Source organism: Anas acuta, chromosome 1 (assembly GCF_963932015.1).
Source record: "Anas acuta chromosome 1, bAnaAcu1.1, whole genome shotgun sequence".
Lineage (NCBI taxonomy): Eukaryota > Metazoa > Chordata > Aves > Anseriformes > Anatidae > Anas > Anas acuta.
This window is the reverse complement of record NC_088979.1, coordinates 157,368,874-157,378,292: the sequence shown is the minus strand read 5'-3', so window position 1 is coordinate 157,378,292 and position 9,419 is coordinate 157,368,874.

Genomic DNA, 9,419 nt, shown 5'->3' with positions numbered 1-9,419 from the left:
AGAGGGACTCTTTACTTGGGTAGATAATGATAATTTAGTCTTAAACTAAAAGAGAATAGTTTTAGGTAAGACTTTAGGGAGAAACTCTTTACTCTGAGGGTGGTGAGGCAGTGGCACAGGTTGCCTAGAGAAGCTATGGATGCCCCATCCCTGGAGGTGATCAAGGCCAGGCTGGATGGAGCTTTGTGTAACCTGATCTAGTGGGTGGTATCCCCATCCATGGCAGGGGGGTTGGAACTAGGTGATCTTTAAGGTCCCTTCCAACCGAAGCCATTCTATCATTCTGTGATAGTGTTGTCTGCAGTTTCAATTAAACTGATTTGTGTTATCCATAAATCAGATACCTGCATTTTAAAAGATAAATAAAAACAAAAGCTTCAGCTCTCTGTCTACAGAGTTAAGTTCAAAGTTGTTTTCTGCTTGCTACAGCTGGAGCAATAGTCTTTTATTTGTGAACTGTCTGCCCCAAACACTGCTAAATGTAATTCTTCTCTTACTCTTAGGATCAATAAGCATTCAATGCATCCATACAAAGAGCTGTTCCTCTGGAAAGAACAACTCTGTCTGGGAAGAGCGAGGAAGAATAGCACACATGATGGTTAAATTCCTAGGTTACTATCCTAATAGTAAAAAATGCGGGCCCACATCCCCTCCAGCAGAGGAGAGAATGGAATATAAGTTCTTTGCCAGGGTACGAGGAAACCTACTCCTCGACTATGTAAACCTGCCCCAGATTAATATTTCAGACAAAACCATGAGGTGCATTGTTTCCAGCTTCATCCCTTACAGTAAATCTCTGGATGATCTTTGATCAATTGCATCAATTATGCATCAATTGATGCATTACCTCAATTTTCTGATATTAACAATAGAGATGTGCTGACAATGGGAGGGTTTGATTGCTGTGTCTGTTCATTGCAGTTGTAAAGGATGGGATTCAACTCAGGTTAAAAATTAAATATACTGTGTACAGGGAAGTATCTGTATGCAGGGAAAGTGTATAAGCTCTATGTATAGTCAACAGAAATAAGTTCAATGCAGCAGGAATAATCTGGAAAGTGATTCATCACAGCCTAAGATAGACTTAGGTATGGTTAGATGCCTAACCATAGCCATCTAGAGCTTTTGGAGAGGGAGCAGGGAAACCCACCCTGCCTTTAGCTGCTGGACAAGAGAAGTCATGGGTCTCACACAGCTGAACTGAACTCCCACTGTGTGGTGAGCTGAGTAGCTTTTTCACTTCACTGGCTGTACTGCTTACACACTTCATCCAGTTGCCTGCACACGCCAGTATCTGGTGTAATAGCAGGTGCCCTGGGATGGCATGCTGGGGCTCCAGAAAGAGATGGATCTCCTGTGGGCTCTGTGCCATATCTGCCAGCCTGTGTGGATGTCCTGGGTCTCCTAGGACATGAGTGAGCACAGAACTGAGCATTAAACCTGACTTAACTATAATGCTCCACTGCTTAGAGGATTAACAGACATCTGCAGACACAAAAATTGGGGTCTAAATGTCAGACTGTACTTGAGAGCCCCATCTCATTACATTTGAAATAATCCATTTTGATGGAGACCAGATTCATTAGTTAAGCCAAGTGCTCAGCTGCCTTGTGTCACAGACATACAGAATAGGTGGAGTTTACTATTGAATATGTCTGAAATTGCAGATAGTGCCAATGCGTGAGAGAACGGCAGGAGGCCGAGCACAGAATCTGTGTGTACTGATCTACAGCTGGTGTGTTTTCTTCATTTATCATGTTCCTTCCTCTTTGCTGAGGAAGAACTTTGCTGAATTGGCTTTTTTTTTTTTTTTTTTTTTTTTTTTTTTTTTTTTTTTGTGTGTGTTGGACAAATCAGCCTAGTTCTTTGCATCATAAACAAGAGGCTTGCCATCCTTGAACTTAATTGAATGTCAAAGACACGGTTTATCTACCCTCCTTAAAAGAAGCTGAGGTACAGTGTGACAGAACAGTACCCTGGCTTCAGTTCATTTTATTTAAACTTGTAAAATGTCTTTGCATAGTGTTTCTTAGATGTATTTGAAATAGAATTTTGTGTGTGTATTTCTGCACCAGAAATTTATTGGAAAATACAGAGAATCTCTTAAATCATATTTTAAAATATGCTCTATGTGTTACAAATTTATGCTTTACAGTAGCCTGTAAAAGGAGATATTTCTTGATACTCTAATCTGCCCACTAGCCTCTCGTGCTGTATATAGGAAAATTGTGAAGTGGTAAACCTAAATCAAAATTATGTCAGCTTAGTCCTTTTCATCATGTTTCTTCCTCTTTATTGAGAAGGAATTTAAATATATATTTTTTGAAAATTCTCCCGGGTACTGAAATTACTTATATATACATGCATATATTACATATACACACACCTATTTAAGGAATATTTCACAATATGATATCATATATTGTGAAACTATGCATACTTCCTTAACTCCTTAAATAATGTTAAGAAGTTAAGAACAGCAGAATAAAAGAAGTTAAATATGGGTGTCAGACTGCTACACAGAGAACTATCTCTATGTGTTCATTACTTTAGAAAAAGACAGAATAAAAAGAGGAAGCGTTAAAGTGTTAATGCTTTTAAATTCTATTCTGAAGTCATTTATATGTCAAATCAGTAGGGCAATTTTATGTGAGTTTGTAAACTAAACTCCCTGAATATTGTGAGGTAGATTGTTTAAATAATCTAGCAATTTATGTTGAAAGAAGCAATAGAAGTAAAGTTCCTGATAATAAATTGCTGGCAAGATCTCTATTTTGCACTATGAGAAGATAGGTGAATTAGCTTGTCTTTTCAGTATTAAAAAACAACAACCAACCAACCAACCAGCATGTTGGCATGTGTATTTTATTAGATTTATCTAAGATATGCTTTCAAAAATCTCTTAAAATGTATGCAGAAATATTTGTTTTGTCTTACTGCTTCCATTTCTTAAAATGGTAAATGGTATAGTTCTTCTTATAAGTAGGATTCTGTTACTGATACTTTTTTTTTTTTTTTTCTTTTTTTTCACCAATTGAGTAATGAACTTCTTGAACTTCCAGAAGTCAGGAAAGTACTCTCCCAGAGCTGGATCTATTTTCCTTAGCATTGGTTTCTAACATTTATTTGTGAGGAAGCAGACCAAGAAAACAGAGAAACGTACTCTGTTCCATGCTATACGTGGTAGCAAGCTGTCCTTGACATTCACTCTGTCCAAATCATACTTTTGCATCTTAACAATCCACTACTTTTTCTGGTCATATTCACAACTCCAAAGTCTTATCTTTGTTTTATGACTATTTCAATCTCTGGTAACTAGCCTTTGCACAGAGTTTGAATCACTGTATCACTACATATCATTTGCCTTTCCTTCTCTGCACTCGTCTGCATCCTCCATGGCTTTCTTCATTGTTTCACAGTGATGATGCAAATAACGGTCCTGTTACACCTAAACTTAGAGGAAATAACACTTGTGCCTGAAACTTCAGGCTAAGTTTGTCTGAAAGCGAACGTGCCCTTGTCTGAAAGGCAAACACAGATTATCCTACACCTTCTGCTGCATTCACTGCGGAGTCTATTTATTTAGCTCAGTCTATTATTTTTAAACTAAGGCCATAAAAGTTCAAGGCCTAGTGGTGTTCCGAAGTGCTATTTGCAGATCTGGAGAAACTTTTCAGACCTCCTTGGGGTGGTGCTCCTGCTCCCCTGGCGAAGGTGCATCCCTGTTACTTGGCTTGGCCATGTTGCATCATGATGTGCCACACTTGTCAGCTGGGATATGTCTTCCAGCAAGAGGGCAACAAGAGGTGTCTGCCTGTAGGCAACTCTCTGTGATTAGCTGAGAGGATTATAATTAAGGGGTGGCAAATTGATTCCAGTCCAATAGGAAAAGGCAACAATGAAGAACCTTAGCTTCCTTGTTCCCATATCCCATTGCAGTTCTCAAAGAGCCTAAAGGCTCCAAGTTGTCAGCACAAAGATCAGCAAAAGTTTCCCTGAGGTCTTGACACAGAACTGCCAAGTATTGCCACTTCTGAAGCTGCGTGGACCATAACCCCTGGCTGTCTAGCTGGTGTCATTCACATCCCCGTTACCTCAGAGTAGGAACAGTACAACCTTTGTCATTGCATATACAATGCCCAGAGAAAATTAACCAGTTGTAAGACTTTTGCTGGCCTCGCACTGCTTACTGCCCTTCCACGGCACGAACTCTTTATCCTCTGCTGAGTGCAATCAGTTTGTGTTCAATATTGTGAGTGTGATGTAGGAGCTGAGGCAGCAGGTCTACCAGGAACTTGTCCTTTCATTTAGTCTGTGACTCAGTACCCTGCTGATTAAGGTTGAGCAAGGCAGCAGAGAGACTTTTCAGACGTGTCTCTCCCCTGGTTCCTCATGGCTGTTGTAACTTCTCCCCTGGGGCCCAGCCAGGCTGTGAGGGGTCTGTGCCCAGTCATGGAGGGGAAGGACAGCTCAGACAGGGAGGAAAGATTTGGGACAGGTCCCATCTGGACTGGCAAATTTTTTCCTCCAGGGACAGGAACCTTGAATTTTTAGCTCTCTCCGAACTATGTTACATCTTCCAGTTGCTGTGGAGTAACAGCTTATTCACACATTCATGTGTAGGAATGTGTTACTGCATGAAGTGTGTCTGCCCTGCTGGGTACCTCAAGGCATTGCAGAGTGACAGAACTGTGCCAGGGTAAATGCTGGTGAGGACACAGGATGAACAGCTTTAGGAAGCTGGCAACAAGGAGAGAAAAGTGTATGGCAGAGAGTGGGAGAGGATACCCATTATACTGGCATACATTCAGTGGATATGGGGGAGACAGAGTTCGAATCATCGTTTCGGTAACTGGAGATATGAAACCAAAGGATGGCAATGAGGAGTTGTGGAAGTTGAAGATGAAGGGTTACATGGCTGTGAATCAGGGAGAATCAAAGGTGTTATCTGGAATAAAATGGCTTAATTTTAAGTCTTCTTACTGCCTGCAGCATCTGTGTTCCTGTGAAGAGGAACACAGCACCTCTTATGAAGCAGTGATGAAGAGGTCCATGGTTGACTCATGGAAACTATTGTACATTGCATTTCTGAAAGATTTCACACCTCATGATCACTGGAAAGATGTGAGCCATGATGACCCTTCACTTCAGTTGGAGAAAATCAGACTTCTGTTACAGAAATCTCAATTGTAATATGTACTGAAGAATTTATATTAAATATATATATATATATATATCATATCTACGTACAATGAGCAGAGCACTCCAGAAATAGTTCAGCAGAGTAGAGGACAGTGAGTTGCTACTGGAAGGTGAAAACAAAAGAAAACAGTCAAACAAAAAAGGTAAGTAAAGGTGAACTAAATCTTCCTCTCATCTTTCTGAAAGCACTGTAAATTAAATATGCAAGAAGGGGATCCAGAAAGCTGATGGAAAGTACTGAAGCTGGAATAACGGGGATCAAGAAAATCATATTTGCCTGTTAATACTATAGAAGAAAGAATCTCCTCTGGGATAGTAGTAGGTATCTATTGGGCATATACAATGCTGAAACTCTGAAGTGACTGCCTCCCAGACCTTCAAGTCCATAAATCTTGGAATATTTTACATTGTCTGTCTTAAGTTCTTTCTTGGTTCTTCCGTTAGGATTTGCTGTCAAATGGAAGGAGAGTGCTGAAGGGATGAGGGAGATAAAATTTCTAACTTTGACAGATATCCCATTAAAAAGAGAGAGCTGACAGTCATTTTTGGCTGCTATTTAATCAACAGTGCATCTAACTATTCTCTTCCTAGAGACTGATATTTTAATGATTTTAATTCCGATGGACATAGGTGCACTTTATTTTAACTTTTAAAGCCTGATCAGCAAAACATCAAGACAGATTTGTGTACATTTTCCCAGTCTGAAATTGAGAATGCTTGGATTGCTCTTGAATCCGTAACAGTGGGTCTGGGTGCTATGCGGAAAGCCACTGGTTTGGTTTCTTCTTTTGGCCTGGCTTTATTTCTAGAAGGGACTGCCACTAATTTTAGAGGCAATTCTCTGAAAAAACAACACTATAATAAAAACAGTAAAGGAAAGAATACAGGATCTGGTTTTCAAATTTCTGTTTTTCCTTGGTGGCTGCAGAACAAGCAAGTTTAAGAGTCTCCTTATTCATGTGGATGGTTTCAGAGAGCACTCAAGGAATTTTTGTCTGTGAAATGTGTGTGTGTGGCATGTATAGCAACTTTCAATAAACTCCATATTCAGGTAATGGGAGTCAGTGTGGGTTTTTTTTAGGAGGGGGAAGGGAGGGCAGGAAATCAATCTCAAGTGGGACTGATTCCAAACACTGACCACTTTTATCCTGACTGCAATTTTGCCTTGACCTTTCCTGACTAATGCAAAATGAGACTGGCTACGTGGAGATTTTTTTTTGCAGTGTTTATACTGTAAGAGTCACGCTGACTCAAACAGAACCCGGCTTGTGCTCTTCCACTGAGCCACATAATAGATCCTTTGAGAGGAGTGGTGGATGTAGTGTGGAAGGTCATTGACTCTCAGTCTCTGTACATGCCAAGAGGATGCAGACGAATGGTGGTGTGAATTCACACTGCTCAAAAACACCTGATCACAAGACACAACAGGGCAGCTCAAAAACAGACAGAAGCAGCAAGGTTCTGGGAATTCCTACAGAAAGCTATAGGGACACACCCCCTCCCCTCCCCACAATAGATTAGGGCCACAATAGATTTACAGACTCTGTTTTACCTCTGCCTTTGGATGGCCCTCTGTGGGCTTTTGAATCTCTTCTCCAAAATGCATAATTCTTATGAGAACTGCTGGAGATGCTGGGCCATCCCATCTATGTGAATGATTTAGGAGTCACACCTGTGATAGTGTCTAAGATCAAGACAACAATAAGTGCTTTGAGCCTTGTCCTAGCTGGAGCTGCCAGGCCCTGTCACTGCACAATCAGCAGGGGGAAGGAGAGTGAATACCAAAGTCACACACCCACTGCAGGTAGTCTGCCTACAGGTCACAACCACTTTCCCACAGTGTCTGAGCTCTGGCAGCCCCAGACAGAAGGGGTTTTACTCATCTCCCACTTCACTTTCAACACTGCAAGAGGCAGGATAACTCAGTCAGCCATCAAAGTGAGATTTTTTTCACCTGACATTAGTCATCTGAAAATTGGAGACCAGTGTAAGCAAGTCATCAAGGCTCTTTCTGTCCTGCAGCTGCCTCGATTCACCACAGGCCCCTTAGGCCTCAGGATGGCATGAATCAGTCCAGCCCCTCTTCATCTCCCCATGGGGAGCAGAGGGAGCTGAGAAGGCAAGAGTTTACAAAATGTCTAAAATTCTGAGATCTTCTTAGGGAATGTAAAGATGGCTCTACCCCACTTTGCTCTTCTCTGGTGTCCATCAGTTACTATGTGGGTGCTGTTCCTTTTGCCTTCAAACTCCTCACTTCTGCAGAGAGCTTGCACTGTGAGAGAGGACAATGCCTACAACTCGGGTGTGCTTCTTTAACAGCTGTAGGGTCACTAGGACTATTCACATGTGTTAGGTTAGATGTATAGTACATTGGGTATGTGACTTGTTAGTGTTAATCTGCATCTGTTTCTTTTTATTGCTGACTGGGGACATATTTGTACAAAGAATGGCCATTTCAGCAAAGTCTACACGCTCCCTAAATTCAGATCTGAAGTCCTGCCAAGCATCTGTGGATGGAAAGAAGTCAGTATTGTGAATAGCTTGTCCCTTCCTCTCATTGTCATTTGTATTAAATTAGTGATAGTACTGTTGTCTGTAATGCCTAGGGGCTGCTAATTAGATTTAGGGTCTCATTCTGCTAGGTCCTGTGCAGGCAAATAAGTTGTTACTGGGTCCATAGGGAGTTTCCAGTTTTGCAAGTCTGCCACCCAAATGCATTCAAAAGTCATTGTTGTTCCCCCCCTTCCCACCCACTCCCCTTTTTTTTTTTGGGGGGGGGGGGGAAGAACAGGATGGAGGAATGTCAAGGTGGATTTGGTTTGCTGTTTGTAGCATGGTGAAGAGCAAGTGGCCATGTTACAGTGGTCAGAGCTGAGGAGAGCAAGCTAAGTTCCATGAAACTGGTGGCTGCTTATCTGTAGCACTGCATCTACCTGGTAAAAGGCATACCTTCCCCTGGCAGGCTGGAAGCTCCTGCAAGCCCAGAATAAAGGGCTGTGTCCTCTGTCTGGCAAAAGATACCCCAGCCCTCCCATGATCTGTATGTTCTCTGAGAAAGCAGGAAGGGACACACTGGTGTGGTAAAGGTCAGCCGCCTAATCTGCTAAAACCAAAATGATAACATTAAATGATGTAACATATTTTAAAGTAGAGAATGAAAATGATATGTTAATTCAGCAGCAGTACTGTTACTGTTCCTGTTCCTGCCACCAGTTTATTTTGGAAACAGGTGTCTCAATAGGACCCAAAAGATTTTTAAAAAGTGTTGCACTTTCTAATATTGGGAATACACTGTTCAGTGATAATCCTCTCATCTTCCATTTATCATAAACATTTCAATTTCTAGGAATGAATTTTTTGTTTGTTTGTTTGTTTGTTTTTACCCCCCCCCCCTTTAGAATGCACCGCAGTGTAAAACATGAACTCTGTTATATGATCCATTGTTTTATCACAGGCCACAAATAAATCAATGAGCTAAAACAGTATATTATCCCTACTCTTAAATACAAAATCTGGTCTGCATTTGAGAAGGTACATGACATAATTTCCCTAACTTATTTTTTTTTTCTTATCATCATTTTTGCAAGCCCAAATGCAACTCCTCGTTGCCTAAGATGTCCTCATCCTCTCCCCCTTTTTATGTGCATGCACTTTGTTCTGTTCTTCCCTTGTGTACTCACCGGACTAGGACAGTTACCGATTCTGACATTGATACTGACCTAGAAAAGTATTCACTCCAAGCTGTGCCTGGAAATAAAGCACTTCTATATTGAAAAGATAATGTAGATTTTGCAAACAAATGTAGACAAGAGAGGACAGATAAGGTTTTAGGCCTGCCAGTTTGACAGCATCCCTTTGACGTGCCAAGCCTTTCTAGCTGCGAATGGATTTCCACTCCAGCTCTGTGCAGAGCAGAGCTGGGAGGCTGAGCAGCACAGAGTGATTGCCAGGCTGGCACAAATGTTAGGTGTCGCTTTTTACCCGCTCTGTGAACCTGCAACTATTCCTGTGAAATGGAAACCGAATATTTCAGCCCTCATGGTGTACACAGCAAGCTTGAACTCTCTCCGAACTTGGCTTGTGTTGAAGTCTGGAATAGTTCAAAAGGGAAGAATAGATGAATTGATAAAGGGGAAAACTGTATAGCTTCATGTTCTGGGTAACAGTGCCTGTATTGCTGTGCTAGTACAGCCAGATCAGAAAGCTGTTGCAGCCTG